Source organism: Aythya ferina (genome assembly GCF_964211825.1).
Source record: "Aythya ferina genome assembly, chromosome: 1".
Taxonomy (NCBI): domain Eukaryota; kingdom Metazoa; phylum Chordata; class Aves; order Anseriformes; family Anatidae; genus Aythya; species Aythya ferina.
In genome coordinates this window covers 205125370-205146410 of record NC_140296.1, presented here as the reverse complement: position 1 = coordinate 205146410, position 21041 = coordinate 205125370, and the positions used below count along the sequence as shown (strand labels likewise).

The following is a 21041-nucleotide window of genomic DNA, read 5'->3' as shown; positions in this document are numbered from 1 at the left end:
ATCAAAATTTCGAGTCATTCACAGCTCTTGTGCACCGGCCACTCCCCCTTTTTAAGGGATCGCCACCCCTTCTGCCCTTTGTGCTGCTCTACAAAAGGCATGGCACCAGGCCACCAAGATGCCGAAGTTAAGCAGATAATAACGTTTCTGAACATGTTCTGTGACAGTAGACACTTGAATGTCTTCCTGCGTCAGGGAGCCTTTGCCTTCCCCTTTCATCAGCTTATCAAATGAAGCTCAACTGCAACGCTTGCCTCTAATGATACTGGGGACCTTGTAACGGGATTAGGAAAACACCATCATTAGCTTCAAGGAGGAATGTGACCTTCAAGAGATTTTGTACTCCAGGCTTTGAACGGAAACAGTAGGAAGAAGGAAACGAGTTCCTGCATAAGGATGAGGTTTGGGCAGGTAGAAGCAAAAGGTTTTCTGTTCCCATACTAAGGGCAGGTAAGAAAACAAACCAATAACCACATCATAACCTACAAGACCCTTCCTAAGGGCAGTCTGAAGGGCTCTTTGCTCACCAAAAGCAGTTTTTAAGGATGCACCGTGCCGAAGGGCAGCGCTGCCATCACGGCTTCTCCTGCCCGGGCAGATGAGCAAGCACCAAAATCCGTGCTGGGACATGGCAAGGGCACTGTGAGCACACCAACAGCAACGCTGGCTGAGCTCTGTTCGTCCACTTTCATGGCCTTCGGGTGCTCACGAGGTGCTCTCTGTCAATTTGGGGACCTCAGGAGGACTCCCTGCTGTCCCACCTTCGGGGCCGAAGCACTTCTCAGCATCAAGGCCCTGCTGAAACGCATTCGACTCGGCAAGTGTTCAGCTGAGAAAAATTATTTTAGATAAAATTTCTCCAGCAAGACCTGCAACCGTTGCTTTTGTTTACTCGGAAAAGCCTAAGTGCTTCAGGAATCACTGTGTGGCTTCCAATATCCAAACCAATCATGCATGTCATTGTTTCCTTCAGTAAAAAACATTTCTTTAGATTGCCAAAAGGAAGTGTAAATGCAATAGCAACAGGAATCCATTTTAAAGCTAAAAGCCTGACAAAAAAAAACACTTTGTATTTTTATAGGCTCTAAAGCAAACAACATCCCGGTGCTGCTGCTCGGAAAGGAGCCCCTTCTGAACAGTGCCACGGCTTCTCCAGCCAGACTCTTCCTACCTCCCTGCAAAACACTTCTTTTTTTTTTGTTCTCTGCGCTGCAGGGCCTGAATTCATCCCTGCTTTCCTCAGCAGGAACCCCCAGAGCCTGAGCCTTTCCACTGAAATTCCACCTGATGTGTACATCCTTGGGCTGCTGCCATGCAATCAATTTTTAATGACGCCGATCTTCAGTTGGACGGCGATTGCGTAGAGGTGGGGACTTGCTTTGGTCTGAGAATGGGAAGAAAAGCAGTGCAGTGTGTCAGGGCAGTGAGAGAGCTGGTCCAGAGGGCTGGACCTCTGCAAGCAGGTGCCAGCCTGGCTCCAGGCTCTCTGAACATCCATTTGGGTACAGAATGGGAAGGTTTGAGCAGCACCAAGCCCAGGGAGCGGGACGGATCAACCCCGAACTCAAGCCCCACTTTGGGATACAGGAGCGTAAAGGCAGAGTGTGTTTGTGCAATGCTTTAACCCTTTCAAAAACCAACACCGTGACTTCCCTGCTAATGTACAGCAGCCCGAGGTTCTTGCAGAAGTGGTTGCAGAGTGGGAAAGTGGCAGGCTCATGCCACTGGGTGGAGCCAAGACAAAGCAGATGGCTGCAACGTCAGCTTCAGGTCGCTGCTGCCATTTACCTGCTGCCTTCTGCAAAGGAAAAGCTGCCACTGCCAAGGCAAACTCCGTCCTTCGAGATGAAACCAACCCTGCTGCACCACTTCACTCCTGCTCCTTGATTCTGGAGATTAAAAGGGAATTTATTTACTCAGAGACACGTGCCATCGCCTCGTCCTGCTGGAATAATTACAACAACCTTCGTGCATCCCCTGCAACACCCCGAAAAGAGAAAAGAGGGCTGCCAAAAATTCATCTCACCATTTTGAGCTTCTGTGCAAACCTATTACGCCGCCATCCCAAAGCTTATCCTTCAAGGCATGACTGCAGGGGGACGTGCAGGGCAGCCTCGGCAGTGCCGTTGTGGAGAAGTTGATCCGTGCATCTACACAGCCTACGGTGCATTGAACAAATGCGTAGAGCTTGAGAAAAGTAAAGTGCTGAATGACTTCTAACCGGGAAAAAGTCAGAAGAAATGAACAGACAAAAACCTGCATTAACTTGTCTCCATTTCCGATAATTACTTGTGAGGGTTTTTAAGACGTTTGTGACTCACAAGGGAGCCTGTAAATTTACCAGCTTTTGCAATCTAATAATGTTGGCAGCTAGGAGAATTGCCTATTTATTGATGTGTGACACCAATCTATCATCGGTGGATAAGAAAGCTGTTAGTTAAGAGTCCTTCCTCCCCTTTTCAGCGTGTGCAACTTCCAGTGAGCAGAATTTTTCAAATGTAAAAAAGCAAAAAGGAAAAGAAAAAACAAAAAGGAGTTCATAGAAGTTGGTATGAAGGAGAGGGGATGGAAGAGGTTACGTTACTGGATTGAAGAGCACTGTGGGGAGATGGGGAGTCACTTTTATTTACAACCGATGCAACACAGAGTCTCAGAAGAGACCACACACAACGAAACAAAGCTACTGGACCAGGAATCAAAGAGATCCAGGGCACATATCCCATTCGTGTCCCCGTCTGCAGCATTACTTCGGTCTCTTCTCCTTCACAGCCAACATCCCGTGTCTCAAGCAACATTCAGCAGAGAAGTTTCGCTGAGGATATGTTCAGTGTCAAGTGTACCACGGACTTAATCTGTGCTGGGCTCTCTTGGTACTGTGGAGATGCAGTTAAGAAAAACTGCATGGAGAAAAGATGCCCCTCAAACATGGCCCCACCAAGGGCAGAAAAAAACCATGACCGCCATTGCCCCTACAAATTCAGCTCCTCCCACGCTAGGTGAGAGTGGGTTAGAGTCAAACAAAGAAAAGGCAACAGGCACACTTTTACAAGACACTGTGAGCACTTTAATAACCTACAGACATACAAATCACTGTCAAGTACGAGCCAGCAGCTCCCAAGTGCTTCCTTATTCCCTTCCATTAGTCTGCTGCTCTTCCCCCGATCCTATCAGTCATAAAAGGAGGACTAATATACACCTTTATTTTCCAAAAGTTTAAATGCATCGCAGTCCAAGTGTAAATAATTTATAAAGCAACAGGCAAATCAGGTTCTGGAGCACGGCTGAGCGGGAGCTGAAGCTTTTAAGAAGAGGGCGATGCAGATGCGTGCACATCCGTGTCAACAAACAGCGCGCCACGGCCATGAAGACTTCACACAAGGAAAGCACCACTCCCCCTCCCTCCTCTTTCAGATTCCCTTGATTTTAATATTGGTCCTTCAACCAAAAGCTCATTACTAATCCAATTTTAATGTCACTTGAATTCTTACAAATAAGGGGACCACACAGGGAGCTGATGATTTTAATTCTGGCACTTAAATCAGAAGTGTGAAGTTAAATGCAGAGCGCACCCTCCCCCCTTTCGTTAATTCGACGTTTAATTGCAATGCCTTGTTCTTCCAAATCCCAACGTGCCAGGCAGCATTTAGAACTAAATCAAACAGGTAAAGTTTCAAAGCTTTGAGAAGCGGCGAGCCGGTGGATGGGGCTCTCTAGCCTTTCATCCATCACTCTGGATGGCAGGATATAATCCCGGTCATTTTCCTGGGATCACAGAAAATTGGAAGAGACCTCAAGAGATCACTCAGTCCATCCTCGTGCCCCGACGAACCAGTTATGTTGTCATGCCTGACAGATGTTTCCTAGTTTTTAAGGATGCTGCACAACAACATGACATCCCTGTAATCATCCACTGCTTACATACACTGGCCATTAGGTTAGAAATAAAGCCTGGAAACGTTTGAGTCTCCCTTCCCAGTCTTCGGGCTCAGCACTTCCCATCCTATCATACCCTAAAAACCTTACAATTCCCCTCCTCTTTTCCACTTTTCATATATTTGAAAGCAAAGGACTCCCTCCACCCCTTAAGCCTTCTCATCTCTAAGCAAACAGATTGTTCCTCTGTCAACTCAAGTTATTTTTTCCTAGACCTCTGATCGTGCTGGTTGATCCCCTTCGAATTCCCTCACTGTTTGGCTTCTTCCTTGAGAGCCCTTGGCCAAAGACGACGTAGAGCTGCAGCTGAAATCTTTTCAACAAGGACCAGAACAGGATGATTTCCCGACGTCCTGCAGGCCATGCTCTTCTATTCCTCAGCAGGGCAATCCTTTTTGTAGGGTTTGTGGTTTTTTTTGTAGGGTTTGAGGGTTTGTGGTGTGTTTTTTTTTGTGCCATACCGACTGCCATCCCGTTTGGGACCCTGTGCACCACGCACGTCTTTGCCTGAAGGTGAGACCTACCCAACGACTCACCTCACGCACATACACAGAAATAACCCCATGCCTACCTCTCCTTTGAAATGCAGTTTATTAAGGTCTTCCAAAACCTAATCGTGTCCTCCAGCGTGCTTCCAAAACCCTCCTTCCAGCCCGGTATTTGTGAGTTTAACGATTCTCTGCTGCATTATTCAAGCCATTAACAAAAATATTGAACAGCGCCAAGCCCCAGACAAAGCACTCAAAGCGGCCGTTAGCTAAATCCCTTAATGGCAAACCCTTCAGAACTTCTCCTTTCCCAGCCAGTTGTTTACCCCACCTCATTACAGCTTTATCTACACCACAGCTCCCCAAGTCAGTTAAGAGAAAAAGCGTATTAAATGCTAACAGCCGGCTTACTGTCGCCAGGACATCGGCCACCCACTGCTCCTCCCTCCTCCGCAATCCCTGCCACCAGCTCCCTGAAGGAAATTAAATCAAGTTGATGCTTAATATACAGCAATACCTCCTCTGATTTTAGATATTTAGGCAGTTTATGGGTTTCTATTTTTTTTTCCTAGAAGTCAGAGTTAAAACAAATGCTTCAGAGGTCCCTGGGTTCTGTCCCTGCCTCCTTTGAAGAAGGCTGCTTCTAGTTTCCCTTTTCCTGGTTTTCCAGAATCTCCTGGGATTTTGAAAGGCATTGTTCTCCTTGGATGAAGCTGTTGCTTACACCATAATTAGCACAAAGCAGAAGGGAAAATAATGGGAATGACCAAGGGCATATTAGGGGAAAAGGGAAAAAAGACAAGAACCACAAAAATTTTCTAATTCACTACCTAAATTCAGCAGGGTTCCTGAAGAGAAAGGGAGACTGGACAAGACCCAATAAAAATGCCCAGAAAAGTTTTCCTGCAACTCGATCACTGGTTAGATCTTGTAAAACTGGGGGTCTGAATTCAGTACCTAACAAAAAAAGACAGGGGATGAATATGAAACATATAGGACTGTTGAAAAAAAAACACAGGTCAATGAATTGTGGAAGCAATGTGTATTTTTATACCATAAAACGTAACTCGCCTTCAAACTACTGAATTGCAGAAAAAAGTTATCCATAATTGCTATGCATTTGACTCGGAATTCTGCATTTTGTTTCTGAGACCCCTCAAATTTCCATTTGGTAACAACAGAATGCATTCTTACACTTCTCTGACAATACCGAATTCATTTCTTTTTCAGCTGCTTAGCAGATGGCATGTGAGAAGCCTCGTTTTCTGTGGCACTGGTTCTCAGAGTTGATTCATCTCATCCATATCACAGAACACAAGCTCTGGCTGAACTTTTTACGATGGTGAGGTCATTCACAGTATCACTCTCCTCTGTACATTTATTATCACACGGTCTTTCGCCCAGAGCTAGCACTAACCAGGTCACGTATCTACGCCAAACCTGGTGCAGAGAACTTCTCTAACACTTAATTCAGTATTATCAACCTTCCAGAATTAAGATTATAAAGAAGACAACATCCCCTCTGCCCCCATCGACCTCTCTTCATTCATTTAGGGCCTGGCAATTAGCATTTAAGATGGTGCAGGCAAAACCAGCATTAAAAATGTTTTATTAAATGTTTTTTGTCTGGGTCCTCCATCACTGGATTTCACAATGAACCTATTTATGGTACTGAAGAAAGAGGGACAATAGGCTAATGTAGGCTTGGATGAAATCCTCTGCAAGCAGAAACTGGAACCCACGGAGAAACACCTCAAATATATAATTTGATTTCTCCATTTAAATTTGATCTTTGTCAGATTGAGCACACAAGGAGCTTCTTTAGTTTCCTTTATGGGCAAATCTGCACCTCCCGTGCTTGTGGGGAACGAGGACTGCTGCAACATCCTTTGTGACCAAAGGCCTGCCCAAGTGCCCATACTCTTTAGGCCATTTTTCATTACAAATTTTAAACCCTCAAGGAGATAATGAATTATAAAGATACGGACCTTAGCAGAGCATGTTTTGAATCAAGCAGGAGTTCCTTAGATTAATATAGTCACCTCAAAACCTACTGCTCTGCATCCATCGCCTGCCTCTTAGTGACACCGAAGACCCTCCTCTCTCATGTTCCTGGAGCAGGGAGAAAACAAGAACCACCACCTACCCTTCCCATCCAACCTGTTATTTTACCATTTTCCTTCTAATTTATTTTATTCCTAAGGGACAGGAGCCCAACTTTTACCTTTCTTCAGACGGCAGTTTGTGTGTGAGCTACGACTGCCCCTGCCCCTCTCCTAACCCCTTTGAGTCCTGCAATATCCTTCAGGATCAGCACAGACTGTTCAGGGCAGAGACCGAGATGGGGCTCGCAGAATTCCTTTCTATACAGACAATATCAAATTTAGCTTGACAGCCCTTTTTAATGCACCCTAGCATCTTGTTAGCCTGAACCACTTTGCACATTAAGTGGAGCTGCTACTCAGCTTTCTACAAATGACAACCACTTTTCTCTCTTTGGCTAATTTAGACCCAAGGAAGCTAATCAAATAATATTATTTTCCCCTCCAACACCCATTTGCTAACTTGTTTGAACATCTCAGATTCATCAGTCCCTGCTTGTTCCAAATAATGGCGAAGATTTTATGCCAGGTGTCAGAACTTGCTGTCCTCCTGCACAGACCATTTAGAAGACCATTAATAAGCCTGATAACCACCACGAGGGTTATCAGGAAAAGAGTTAACCTTTCTGCATTTCATTCTGATCATTTTCCACTGTTATTCTGATCATTCTGATCATTTCCACCTTATGCCTCCAGGGGGATTTCTTTAATCAATTAAAAGAAAACAAAAACCACGCTCACATACACATACACACACACAAAATGCCAGCATTTCAACCAAAGGCTAACTTTGATTCGTTGCAAACTTCTTTACCCCTTCCAACTATAAAAATACTCGCAAGAGCTAATTTCTTCCCCTACAAATCATTTCTGGCATCTTTTGTACATGTAAACCATTTCCAGTCCACAGCTGGAGGCTTTAAGGGAAGGCTGCTCATCCTTTATGGCATCTTGGTGACTTCATCCTTTTCCTTCCTAAAAAAAGCCCTCTGACACGCTGCCTTTGAGCTTAATTTAAGTTCAAAGTTCCTTTTAAAGCCTCTAGCCCTGCCTTTACATCTTTATAATCAGGAAGAAGTTTCAGGATAGCTTCTTCATCTGCAATTTAAGAAGTAGAGACTGGTTTCAGAGAAATCATTCATCTTTCCCGTCATGTTTTCTCATGTTAACCCACAACCACAGACAAAAACACATCTTCTACAGGCGTCTTGATTTCAATGGTCTAAAGATATACCAAATACATTTGATCCCCCAAACCCACGATGGCCATCTTCACTTCCTTCCTCCTGCCTATTCTAAAAATATATTTCAGCTTATTGGCTCTCCAGAATTTGATTTCTAAATTTTAAGTTCCTTAGGCCAAACACCGTTTTCTGTCAATTGTATTATTTGATGCACGGCTGCTCCTCTGGATGCTTAACATAATTATGCTCTAGAAGAACTCTTAGCTACGTGAAGTTACTCGTTTTGAACCAGCCACAGCGCGTTGTGCCAAACAGCAATCTGTGATTTAGCCCCCAAACCTCTTCCCTCCTATGGCTCTTGAGCCAGCCACTACAAGAAGCAGTCAAGAGCTTCACCAACTGGTTCTGAATCTTCCACTTACCCAACTTAAATCACCAACGGAGGATGGCAGCCACCATTAATTTGTTAGCAAGTGCTGGGCTCAGACCTCTCTCCAAACAACTTTCCATTCCTCTGTGCACGGACTCATAAAACCTGCTAATACATTCCGATTTTTACAGCATCGTATTTTCCTCCCTTGATGTGGTCCCCCCTCTACTCTGAGTTTTTCTCTCACTAGACAGAGGAATTCTTTAAATAAAGCCATGTTCCTCCACCTCCTACAAGAAGTCTGTCTTCCATGCATAGTCTGCAAACAGCTTTACAGATTTCCACTGACATTTGTCATCTCGCCACCTTTGCATAATGCACTCCGTGTCTTGGTTTTCTCCATCACACGGGAATCCAAGCACCTACTTTTTATTTAACTTGCTTTTTCGTTTTATTCGATATCTGTTTTTCATTCAGTTGCTTCATCTTTAATTTTTATGTAACTTCATGCATCCTCCTTCCTGCAATATGTTGTTGTTTGCAAGTGATTTGCTCGCTGATGGGGACACTTAGACAGCAAATATTTACTTTACTGCTCAAGACAAATATTTGACATCTATCACCACCCAATTTTCATATGGATAAGAAAACAGTCCCTCTTGAATTATCATGACAACTAGACGCAACCACAAAATAGCCTGTTCACCCACCCACTGACTGAAGAGCCATCACGTATTTCAAAAATTTCCATTCGTAAAGTTATCAAAAGGGAAAATGGTAGAATTCAGTGTTCTTTGTCACTGCCCTGCTATCTTTAAGATCATATATTTAAGTTATGGTTGCTGAAAGGGTCCATTATTCATTTTTCCTCTTTAAAAAGAAGTATCTCTAAAAAATTATAAGCAAAAAAAATATCTTTTGCTCAGTGCCCTTAATCTGTTCGATCACCAAGTATTCTCGCCTTAGATTTTACTGAAAAAAAGATGTCTTACACATCCTTTAATTCCTACTTACATCCTGTAGCAACTTTTCTGCAAAAAGTTCCCTTTCAATCAAATTGTCTCAACCCGTACTGTGCTCCAAGTCGGCTTTTTAAGATTAGTACCTCTGAAGTGAATTTGAGACGACTGTCACGGAAGCTGAATAACCGTTGGGCTCAGAAAGTCTTCCCTTGCTGGTGGAAGAGCCCGCTAGTTTGGAGAACCAGCCTCTTTTTCACTTTACTAAAAAAAAAATAGTTTTTTTAAACTTTTCTCCCAAGGTGTTCTTTCACTTAATTCGAGTACTGGCTACATAGCGACTTGGGTGTTTCTCTTCTTAGTCTTTGTCTTGTCTTTTTAGGTTTCGGGTAGGACCGTGGCCTCTTGGGAATCTGTTCAGCAGGTCAGGAATTCAATTTCAGCAGGATTTTCCCTACATGTCTGTGCAGACAGCCTCGGTTTTGGTGAGGACAATGCATGAACAAGGGACATTCAAATTCTTGGGGCAACTAGAGATGCCCATGTCTTAAAAATCAATGCCCCATATACACTACATACTCATACTGGTAATGATGAAAGCATAGAAGAAAATATCTTTATCCATTCATATATGGAAACAATACGGATCTGACACAGGTGCTTGGCGCCATTAATACACTGAAGCCCTCACTTGTTGAGGAATGACATTTTTAATCCCTGACAAGACAGATTTTGTTAAATAGATACGGAATTGCTATCCACAGATCACTCCACCTGCAAGTGGACAAGGAGCAGAATATAAACGACCACATTATTTGTTATCCTCGTGTCCTGAAGATCCACAAGTGACGGAGACGTTCAGGAAACAGAACTCACCGGAGCTACTCGGAGCCGTGGAGATTCAGGCTGGGTCATTTCCCAGTGAAGATATGGAAATAAGCTTCAGTCACCTTCTGGAAAAGGCTCTACCTTAGCTTATTACAAAAACATCGTCTTCACCTTGCCAGGTGCCGGGCAGCCTGGCCGTTAGCCAGCAAAGCACTTAAGCAAACACACAACTTAAAACATGTGAAGGGTCCCAATCATGCCATACATCTAATTGCTTTTCTGGATTAGGGCCAAAGCACTCAACACGCTGTAGATCAAGCCCTGGCTGACAACACTGATATCCCCACACATGCAAATCTCAGCCACACAAAAAATACCCAGTAGCATCCTTGAAGCCTTTCCCCAGCTCCTGCTCCCTCTAAACGTCAGATAATAGCAGATAATTTCCAAACTGCTAGTTCTGCTGTTTGAATGAATCGTTTAACAAGAACACATTCAGATTTTGACAGATTATGTGACAGATTAATCACTTATCTCTGCAATTCAGAACTCGCAGATCAATATTCGCTAATAAATATCCTTCCACCTCAAAACGTTCCGTTTGCCTTCAACTCTGCACAAGAAGGGTTTCGCTGACAATGATGAAATTATAAACAATTTGTTCTGTGGAAGTCAATCTCTTGCTGTTCCGCTTTCAAAATATGGTTTGTAGAGGAACCCCAACGTGGAATATCCAATGCATTTCACGTTTAAGAGTTTTTCTAAAGGAAAAAAGGAACTTTTCATGCTGTGCTGAAAACAAAAGTTTTCCAAAAAAGAAAGGAATGCACAAAGTGACCTCAATAAAATGACAACTCAATAAACAAGAATATCAAACCTCTTCAAATCAGGTTACAGAAAAGATTTTAAAAGGTCCTCTAGTTCCTAGGAAGCACAAAACCTTCTCTGACCAAATTACATCCAATTCTTCACAACTGTGTTCAAAAGAAGAAATTGTCACCAACACAGAAAATCAATAGGAAATGTTCCAGACAATAACGCAGCAGTAAGGATGGACCAAAACAGTAAATTCAGGGTAGATAGGAGTTTGGGGAATGGAAAAAAACAAGCAAGCTAAACAACAAAATAGCTACTGAACCAGCCTCTGCATCCATCCCACACCCAGAAAATAACATGGCCATTTGTTTAATCAACCAGACCGTACGAGAATAAAGATCCGCAAGGATATCAGCAGAACAATTCCCCAAAGCAAAACAAAGGATGTAAATAAACAATGTAGAATGGAGATGTAAATAAACAATGGAGAATTCAAACATCGCACCACAAGAGCCTCTACTGCCTTTTACAGTCTTTGGCTTAGCAGTCATTATTATAAGGCCAACTGTCCACCTTATTTCTAATAAGCACCTCATCCAAGGTTGTACAGAAACCCAAACACAGTCAGGACTGACTCGTTCCTGCTGTTCCCCCAGCCTGAGACTCAACCCAGCACAGCAAGTCCCTCTTTGGATGAGAAGGGTTTATAAACATCAACTTGTGACATGGAAAACAGGCATTTTACAGACTGTACCCTTAAGATTTAAATACAAGATTTTCTCTTTCTATGTAAGAAAGCAACAACAGCAAGCTGCTTGTCACTGTACAGTTGTATTTACAACACGCATGAATATTTTAGGAGTATGAGCTTACCCTGCAGTAATATACAATGTAGATAATGGATAGTAACATCCCTAAAAGCATGAAGAGATTAACCTAACAACGTTGTTCATTACCCAAGGATGGTTCAGAAGCTGGCAGAGAAGCAATGAGAAGTTTGGGCACAGAGGAGAAACTGGGTGGGGGGGGAGGTTGCGCTTGGGGCTCTGGGCCCAGTTCTGGGCCCAAGTATTAGGGAGAGCTGGGCACACTGGGAAGAGCCCAGATGAAAATGAAGAAGGGCCTGGAGCATTTTTGCTACGAGGCAAGACTGAGAGAACTGGGACTGCTCAGCCTGGAGAAGAGGAGGCCCCAGGGGATCTTATCAATGTCCTTAAGTACCTGAAGGGAGGTGCAAAGATGGAGCCCAGCTCTTGTCAGTGGTGCTCAGGGCCACGCCAAGAGGCAGTGGGCACAATCTGAAGTCCAGGAGGTTCCCTCTGCCCACCAGAAACACTTCTGGGTTGTGTGGGTGCTGGAGCCCTGGCACAGGTACCCAGAGGCTGTGGTGTCCCCTCCTTGGAGAGCTTCAAACCCACCTGGACATGGGCCTGGGCACCAGGCCTTGTTGCCATTCTGTGAAAACTCAGAGACAAAAAACGAGGCATATGAGGCAGGGAAAAAAAAAACAAACATCTTAAACCCAAAGGCTAGTGTGGGACCATTCTACTGAAGCTCAAAATCAGAAGGTCAGCTGGGTTTAAGAGAAACTAGAATTTGGGGCCTAATGTTTTTTTTTTGTCCAAAGGGATGGCCAGTCTCCTATCAATTAATATGCTGTTCTCAAGATTGTAGAAATAAGCTGAGGTTTAGCAAATACTCCATGGAAACCTTTTCAGATTCATTAAGAGCACCAAGTCAGTTTTATTCTGCTTAAGCCAGCACATATTTTAAGTGAAGTCTCACAGGCAGTCTCGGTGGCTGGATTACTTGCGCAAGCCAAATTTAGCAGGTGCATAAATGCCAGCATCATCAGGATCTTTCTGAGGTGCTGGGACTGATGTTATTTTAACACAGCCATCAGAAGTTCAGTAAAGCAAAAAATGGCAATTGTGAACTCAGTTACAGCACAGAGGACATAAAAAAAAGTTCACATTCACCTCAAAGCGACCGATCTTTCTCCTTGGATGGACTAGCCATTGCGGGTTTTTGGTTGTCTTGTTTTTTAAAAAATAAAATAAAAAATCTGCCCTAGCACCAGACAGCCACAATCATTCCCCAGTGCTGGAATTCAGCACTGTGAAGCCCTTGCAACTGCTGTCAGTGCAACATAAACATCTTCACCAGGCCACTGCAGCTCCTTCAACGCCATGCAGGACCTTTTCAAACAGGTGATGACATAACAGAAACCAAGCTCCAGAAGTTTTGATTCTGTGCTCATAAACGCATTTTCAATGCCCCAGACACCTTCAAGAAGTCTTCTCTTACCGGTCTATTTTAGCCTGGACTGCAGTGAAAAGATAAAGAATTTTTTCAGCAAGCAGAATTCATGGATGCGAGACGATGGGAGAGCTGGGGGAGTGAAAGAGCCCTGCTGAACACAGAAAAGAATTGAAAAATGGAGAAGTAGAAGAGCTCTTCAAAAGATCTTTCATCCACAAGACAGCAAAATTTTTACGGCATTCTTCACAAAAATTTTCTTCTCTACTCCCATTCCACTAAGGAGGGTTACACAGAATCAGGATTACAAAAGTACTTCTGCTGAATTACCTCTGAGCTGGATGAATTGCAAACGGGACCATACATACATGATTAAATCATTGAGCACTAGAGAAGTTATTCGGAGAATAAAAGCACAAAAAAAAAAAAAGCAACCACTTAAATACCACCCACTCCAAACAGAGTGCCCAACGCAGACATGGTTGTATATAACTCCAGCAGTCTGTCCCGAGTTCTAAACTACGTCTGTGTGCACATACAGGAGGCACCTGGAAATTGATAAATTGGGTCTATATTGAGCAAAAAGACTGACCAATGCCTGAAACTGCTGGCTGTGGAACATGTCCAGCGATGCAGTTGGTGTCACAGGGGTCATTCAATGGAAATTCTAGACTCTTACAACCAAGTGTGTCTGCTTTCTCTTATTAAAGGCATTGTTGTACCGTTCCAACTTCTTTTTAGGCTAAAAAAGCCATATATTTTTATTTATTTGGCTGGGGAACAAACTAGATTCATAAAATTCCCCATAGTTTACTGTATTATTGCTCCACCCTGAATGCATTTGCTGGCTGCATTGCTCCGTTTTGCAGCACTTACCTCTGTAGCAGACACTGAGGCACAATTTTGAGGGGGCTGCTCTTGGGAGAAGTCAAAGAGATTCCTACTCATCCTATGCAAGCTTTCAGAACAAAGCAATGATCATTAATACAGCACAATATTATGCACACAAACGAACACACTCCTAGTAGATCGTGTAAAAATCTTACAACAGACCACAAAGAACTATTACAGCTTTTGTCGGAGACTGTTTCTACACCACTAATTAATACGTGAACCTTTAACTCGAACTTTGAAGAAGTTGTTAATTATATGGCTTACAGTAAAACTAAATGCAAAAGAGAAGAATGTTTAACAAAACCTTCAACCTGAACCCCTGGCCTTAAAAAAGAGCCAACAAAAAATATAAGGCTAGCACCTCTTGCTGATCAGCGGAGGCTGAACTGCTGGGAACACATAGCACCAGTTAGAGCACATGCCAGACAAGCCACTCAACATTACAATAGAGCCTTCTCAAAAGGCAGAACACATTTTTGTGACCTTGGAGATAAGTCTCATAATCTCATTCTCATCTGCACCTGCAGATCCCTTCACTTGGGTATTTGATGTTTGGATTTTCATTCAAATGACTTTGTAGAGAATGTCAATACATGTTTAGGTGGACTGTAAGAAGTAGGAAATCATTTTGCTTCTGCTCATGTTTGACTACAGAATACATTTAAGCCTGTCGATGCAAAAATTCAGATTAATATCTAGCCAGTTTTCAGAAAATGCTATATACACACACACATAAATATAAAGTGCAGGGAATATATATTTCATACCTAGTATTATGCCTCAGCAACAAGGGACATTTCTCAAACTCAGCCTCTGAAGAATATAACACCGGAAAACATTATGCTGAAAGACTGATTCCTAGGAAGGTGGGATTTGGGAATACAAGGACCAAATTCTAACCTGTCTTACACAACTTACAACCTCAGAGAATTTCAAAGAATCAAAAAAGTTGCAATCAAGGGAAGACTACTGACTTTCTAAGTCACTGCAGAAATTTCTACAAATCGCATCTCCTAATCAGTTACTGAGGCTTTATTCATCCTTCAAAAAAAAAAAAAAAAAAAAAAGATACTAAGATTTCAAAACCACAGTGGTTAGCAAGCACAAAGAGTCACAGTTCTACTTCAAGCACTGCGCTAACCAGCTGCTGGTAATGACAGTCCTGTCCCAAACCACACCAATCACAAAGTTACCAAAAGAAGACTTTCTCCTTCAATACAACTTCCTACCACGAAGCTGACGGATGTTCCAATTTAGACTGCAACATGAAGTTTTCCGGGGCCTTGGCCTACCCACTTACCGTGCACTGAAAATTATTTTCACAATTCAACTGTAGCTACAAGCGTCCCATCCCCTGGAATATTTATTTTGTTCAGTATTCTTCTGACCATAAAGTATTGAAATGTATTTATGAATGTACTTCCTAATTGCCTGGGCAATAGATGTTAGGCATTGAAGAACCGCAAGGTGTGCAGGTTTTGTTGAGATGAATGCCTCCGAAAAACATGGAATTTTCCAATTCCACCTGTTCTTATTCAATGTAGAAAGAAGCTGAAGGTTTTAGAGTGAAAATATGGCCATAATCCAAAGAAAAACAACATGTATATGTATATATACACACACAACAACCATCTTACATGATACTGAAGAGCTATGAGCTTTACACACAGCTTTACAAAGAGCACACCAGTACAAACACGAACTCTGCTGCTCATCACTGATGGTACCGCTGTAGTCGAGCTGCTGTCTCACATTGCAAACAAACTGAAGGACGTAGCCAGCTTAGTCAAATGAAAGGAAACTGTAGATATTAACAGGGAGATATGAGCAACACTTCTACTGTTACATCACAAAAGTTTTAGGAACTCTATTCAGTCATCACACCCACAGATCTTTGGTAACGTCTTAATTTTTCCACCAGCAGCACCAAGACAAGCTCTAAAGGAAAGACACCATCGTGAATTAAGGCAAATTATCAGGAGAGGTTAGCATGAGAGAACAAAGCAAAGGCACCATCATTTATCACTTTGGCAGGTAACGTGGCTGGGAAATGCGTTTTTTTCTAACAGGGCATCAGGCATGTGACACACTGATTAAACTGCGAGGGAACATAGCGCCAAATCATTGCAATAAAGTGAGCTCATCCTTTTATTGTGTCCTGGCTAATCATCTGTAAGGCTGCTCGTTCTATTTCATTGGCCTTTGTGAGTAAAAAGGGGATGAATTTTGATATTATGCTTAAGGGACCACTCTGATTTATCTATTTACCAACCTGTTGGGAGGTTTAACTGACTTGGATTGTTCTCCTTGTCATATACGACAACTTCTGACTGCTTAAGCTGAGGAGGGAAAACTAATGACATGATTAACCTTTCTGTAGATGGAACGAATCTGCCAAGCAGCAGACAAGAGTCCTGTTCTCACTTTCATCTTGGGTGTTGCATGAGGCTATAGGTCAGCCCTCGGACAAGACAGCAACCAGCTCTTCATCCTCCACCTCGTCCTATGAGGAGGCTAGAGGAGGCTCGACACAAGAGACTTGGCCATCAGCAAGGCCAAGCAAACAGCTCCCCTGTCTAGCAAAAGAAAAATAAATGATAAGTTACACGACGTGTTATTTTTCTTGGAGGTTTCACCCCTCTAAAATCATGTTATTATAATGCAAAATTAGATGTGGGATTTTCAGAAGAATCTAATGTAATTAGTTGCCCAAGTCCCACCGGATTGCCAAGGGAGTTGGAGCCTGAATGCCTTTGGCTCTTTCGGAAAACCCCATCCATCAAAGACATTCATGGGATGGCTCAGTATCAACTACAGAAAAAGCAAGTAATGAGCTGAACATAGTTTCCGAGTTATTTCTGAAGAACTTTACAGGGTTCCTCAGCCACGACAACGCTGTGAATAACAGCACTACCACCAAGTTTTCCACAAAAAAAAAAAAAAACTTTGGGAAGCAACACTTCACCCCCAGACACCACGGTAAGAAGTGATCAGTGACACCAAGTCGCATTGTATTACTAAAAATAAAAGGCAATGTTCCAGTAAATAAAAGCACCACAACCACATCACTCAAAACCACAGCATCGAAGCTAAGCACACATGTATTTTTCATTCTCTTCTCCTAGTGCTGCTCTTTGATGTTTTTTCAAGCCTATGCTATAAATGCAAAGCAGAGGGAGTCCGGCTTTTATTACTGGAAAGAATGAATTAACAATGCAAGACATTTTATTATTATTTTAATCAGTTTCCAGCTCACAGCTCGCTGAGAGTACCCCAACAGTCACACATTTCTTAGTCCTTTTCCAGTAAACGAGGACCCCAAAGAGTTATACACGGTATTTAATTACATACCAGGAGTAGGACGACTGTATACAGGCCACATTTAATTAACTAATTCCCTCATCTCCCCCTTTTCTCAGGTGAAAAGAGGTTTCCATGGTTCCTAGCATGGACACAGTTACAGTCTCCTCCAGTTGTTTGCAAAGGAACAACGAGTAACGTGTGGATTCTAAAATAAATAAGGCTGTTAGTTTTGCATCTATATTACATTTTTTGAGAGATGGGGGTTGTTTGTGGTCCTCAAATGGCTCTTCAACACTGCAAGGTTTGAAATTACATATAGGGCTGTGGGGAAGGGAAGGGAAGGGAAGGGAAGGGAAGGGAAGGGAAGGGAAGGGAAGGGAAGGGAAGGGAAGGGAAGGGAAGGGAAGGGAAGGGAAGGGAAGGGAAGGGAAGGGAAGGGAAGGGAAGGGAAGGGAAGGGAAGGGAAGGGAAGGGAAGGGAAGGGAAGGGAAGGGAAGGGAAGGGAAGGGAAGGGAAGGGAAGGGAAGGGAAGGGAAGGGAAGGGAAGGGAAGGGAAGGGAAGGGAAGGGAAGGGAAGGGAAGGGAAGGGAAGGGAAGGGAAGGGAAGATTCCTCTTTATGCAGAGGGAATTCAGAATTGACATTTTACTCAGACAAAGCGCTGCTCCTTGGCCTACCAAACCCATAGGGTCACTGACATCAGGAAACCATCAGGTTTATTTCTCCCCTTCCACATCTGCTCTGGAGTACCAGACAAGCTGGTGTGGAGCAAATTCGGACTTGAAATAATTGTGTACCTTGAAAGGGAGCAGTACTGACTCAATCAATTCCCTTTTCCTGCTGCCACAAGTTCAGGACATGGGATCTTCTGTTGCCATCAAGCTCATTTCCTCCTGATCTCTGCAAATCCTACTTCGGTGTCTCTGTTTGGTGAAGGAATATGGGTTGGGAGGTCCACAGTGTTTCCAGAAACACCGTCCAGTTATTCAGAATTGATGTAAATCCCCACATGGACTTCCATTAACTGCTGCTGGCACTTAGCACAACCAAAATACGGAGATTTACACGCTGTATGGTTAGAGAAATACCCATTACATTGTCATGCAAATCAGAATCCCACTTCATAAGGCAGAAACGTGCACCCTTCACATTTAAAACTTCAGCTTGGTGTTGCCACTCACAACAGGGTCCAATGGACAGGCACATCCATCGTACCTTCACGTAACAAGCACTAAAATTAATTTACTGACTAGTAAACCCATCCCCTCCTCCTCCAAAGAATCCAAAAGCACATAAAACCAACAAAAATAAAAGCAACTAATTGTTGCAACCACTTGAAGCTAGATTATTATTTTTGGTGAGATTTTTCAAATAGCCCTTCTTTTCCATTCACTTCAAAATGAACTCAGTACAATAGGGAAATACATCTCAGCCCGTTTCAGGGTCTAGGTCACACAGGCACTTCTGAAGCACGACACCAGCACTTCCCACAGAGAAAACAAGACAGAACAGAGGTACGAGAAGTAGCTCCAATTTTCCATTTTAGCTACTGGAACAGAGAGAAGCAGCTCCTGTGTTGATTTCTTACAAATCAATCTGGGTTGTTTGCTGTTGTTTCAAGTTCCTGGTTAGATGTACAAAATGCTGACTTACAATGCCCTTACCAGAATGCTGCTGAGCACAACAGAAGGATTTGGAGGTGGAGAGGAGTCGTTTGTTCTCAATTTAAGTTGGGAGTTTGTCATTCCCTGCAAAGTACGCAGGCTTCCAGCCCTCCAGTCTCTCAGTCCAGAACACACCAGTGAATCATCAGCCACTTGCTGGTGGTTTGTGCATACAGATTTGCACAATATATATAGAAATGGAGACTGTGTTCCCTGCTAAGTCCTTTGGATTAATCTTGGTCAAAGCCTGGTGCAGCGGAAATTTCTCAACCCAAACAACACGTGAACTAATTAAGAGAAAATATTGAGGTTGGTTTTATGTTTAAATACTTTCTCACCACGGTGTCCCAGCCATGTACATGCCCTCAACAGCATCACAGTCTTCCCACTTCAGACCCAAATCTTCATTATCTATCACCAGAGTTTGCACTAACCATTGTAAAGATATTGCATATATAAACCTGATGACACATTACTGAAAACACTGAGAGCTATTTGCAGACTTCCTAAGGAAAGCCACTTGAAAAGGCAGCTGGTCAGTGAAACCATGAAAGAAAGTACAAAATTAACAGAATATTGAAGCCTGTGGGCCGTCATCAAAAACTTACATTAAAACACCAAATTTTGAGTGTTGGCTGTTTTGCATATTCATTTCCTGATTCTCGCTGGTGCAGGGCAATCATAAGGTCAAGAAAACCAAAAAACTCAGAAACTCAGAAGTGACAAAAAACCCCTCCAAACAGGCCCACCAGAACTAATCAGGATTTCCAAACCCTTCCGTTTGTTTCACTCATTCAAACATTAGCTCCCCCATGTGTAAAACGCAGCGTGGCATCGCCCTGGTGAGATCAGATGACTAAGTCACTTTGATGATGACAAGCATGCTGCGAAGTCGATGTTCCTAAAATGTTTTATGTATGCCACTGGTGACACACAACACATTTCAAAGTGCTGCCTGTGTGTCCAGAGCTGCAGAAACAGCAGCTTCCCAAGTGTATGCAAGCAGACTTGCAGTTGCCTTCACAAGTGGCAAGGAGCTGCTGTTACCTACCTCCAGTGTTAGCTTCTTGCATGCAAATCTCCATAAATGCTGCACCTTCTCATCTGGCTCCAGCCCTGGAGCAAGTCCAAGAAAGAGTGAAATTGGTAAAAGGAAAAAAGATGGGGGTGGAGATAGAAGAAGAAATGGATGCATGTGTGTGAATGGAGAGCAGTAAGAGGGAGGTACGGCTTGCAGAATGAAAGAGAAGGAAAACTAGAAATTAATATTCTAGCAGCTCCTTTCTGAACTTATGTATTTAAGCTTGGCATCCTCTAACTGAGGAAGGCTGAGCTTCTTCACCCACTTTGGTCTCAGTCCTACAAGTTCACTGACAGGGGCTCACCTGCAAAACACATTCGTCTACGAGCAAAAAACAAGGAAGATAACAGAAATTTAAGAAAATTTTAGGTAATGCAATTCCATAGCTTTCTATGGCACAGAATAACCGAAGAAAATCATTCAGCACCCCAAGAACACAAAGCTGAGATTTCGTATCAGGAAAGAAACAGCGGGAGCTGGTAAACCTCAGGAAAAGAAAGGGCTTCTACCTTACCGCTTTGTAAATGTCACGCATGTTAAACACACCAAGCACACGGCACAGGAGCGGAAAGGCTTTTTAAGCACAACAGTTTCCAAACATTTCCCTAGGATATCAGCTCCTCTCTAACATTAGCGGGAATTTGCCTGCATGAATCCCTCCTGCACCGCTGTCAGATTAGACGCCTTGCAGCGAGGACATGATGAGCATTTGGCCTTTTCCCGTTCGCAGCATTTTTATGATGCTGCTCAGAGTACGTCTCGCTGCCTTTAAAGCTCCTCACACAGGGACCAAGTGTGAATAAGCTCAGCACATCAAAAGAGACGTGGTTTTATAGTCCCATAAAACATGTCTACAAATGCTGATGAACTACTTGTAGTGACTCCTAATTCTAGCTGACAGCAGGAATAAAGTGCAGCGGACACCGAGAGTAACCGGGGAGGGAAAGAAAAAGCACATCAGACCTAATAAAACTGTACAAGAATCTAGGGAAATGGTCAAAATCAAAGGGAGCGCACGTGTCTGCAGCCAAATTTCCATTTCTTCTACACCATCCCATAATTAATTAACAATTCCAGAAGATGAAGGCTGAGGAGCAATTCACAGGCTTCAAAATTCACATTTTGAGCACCTTTATTCAGAATACCCTTGTTGCTGCTGGC

At 43.1% G+C, this 21041-nt stretch overlaps 1 protein-coding gene across 2 annotated transcripts in view; it reads right to left on the bottom strand.

Annotated features, from left to right (window-relative positions):
* EXOC4 (exocyst complex component 4) overlaps positions 1-21041 on the bottom strand; it is a 375336-nt gene that overhangs the window by 289676 nt on the left and 64619 nt on the right. The gene's annotated exons all lie outside the window — the stretch shown is intronic.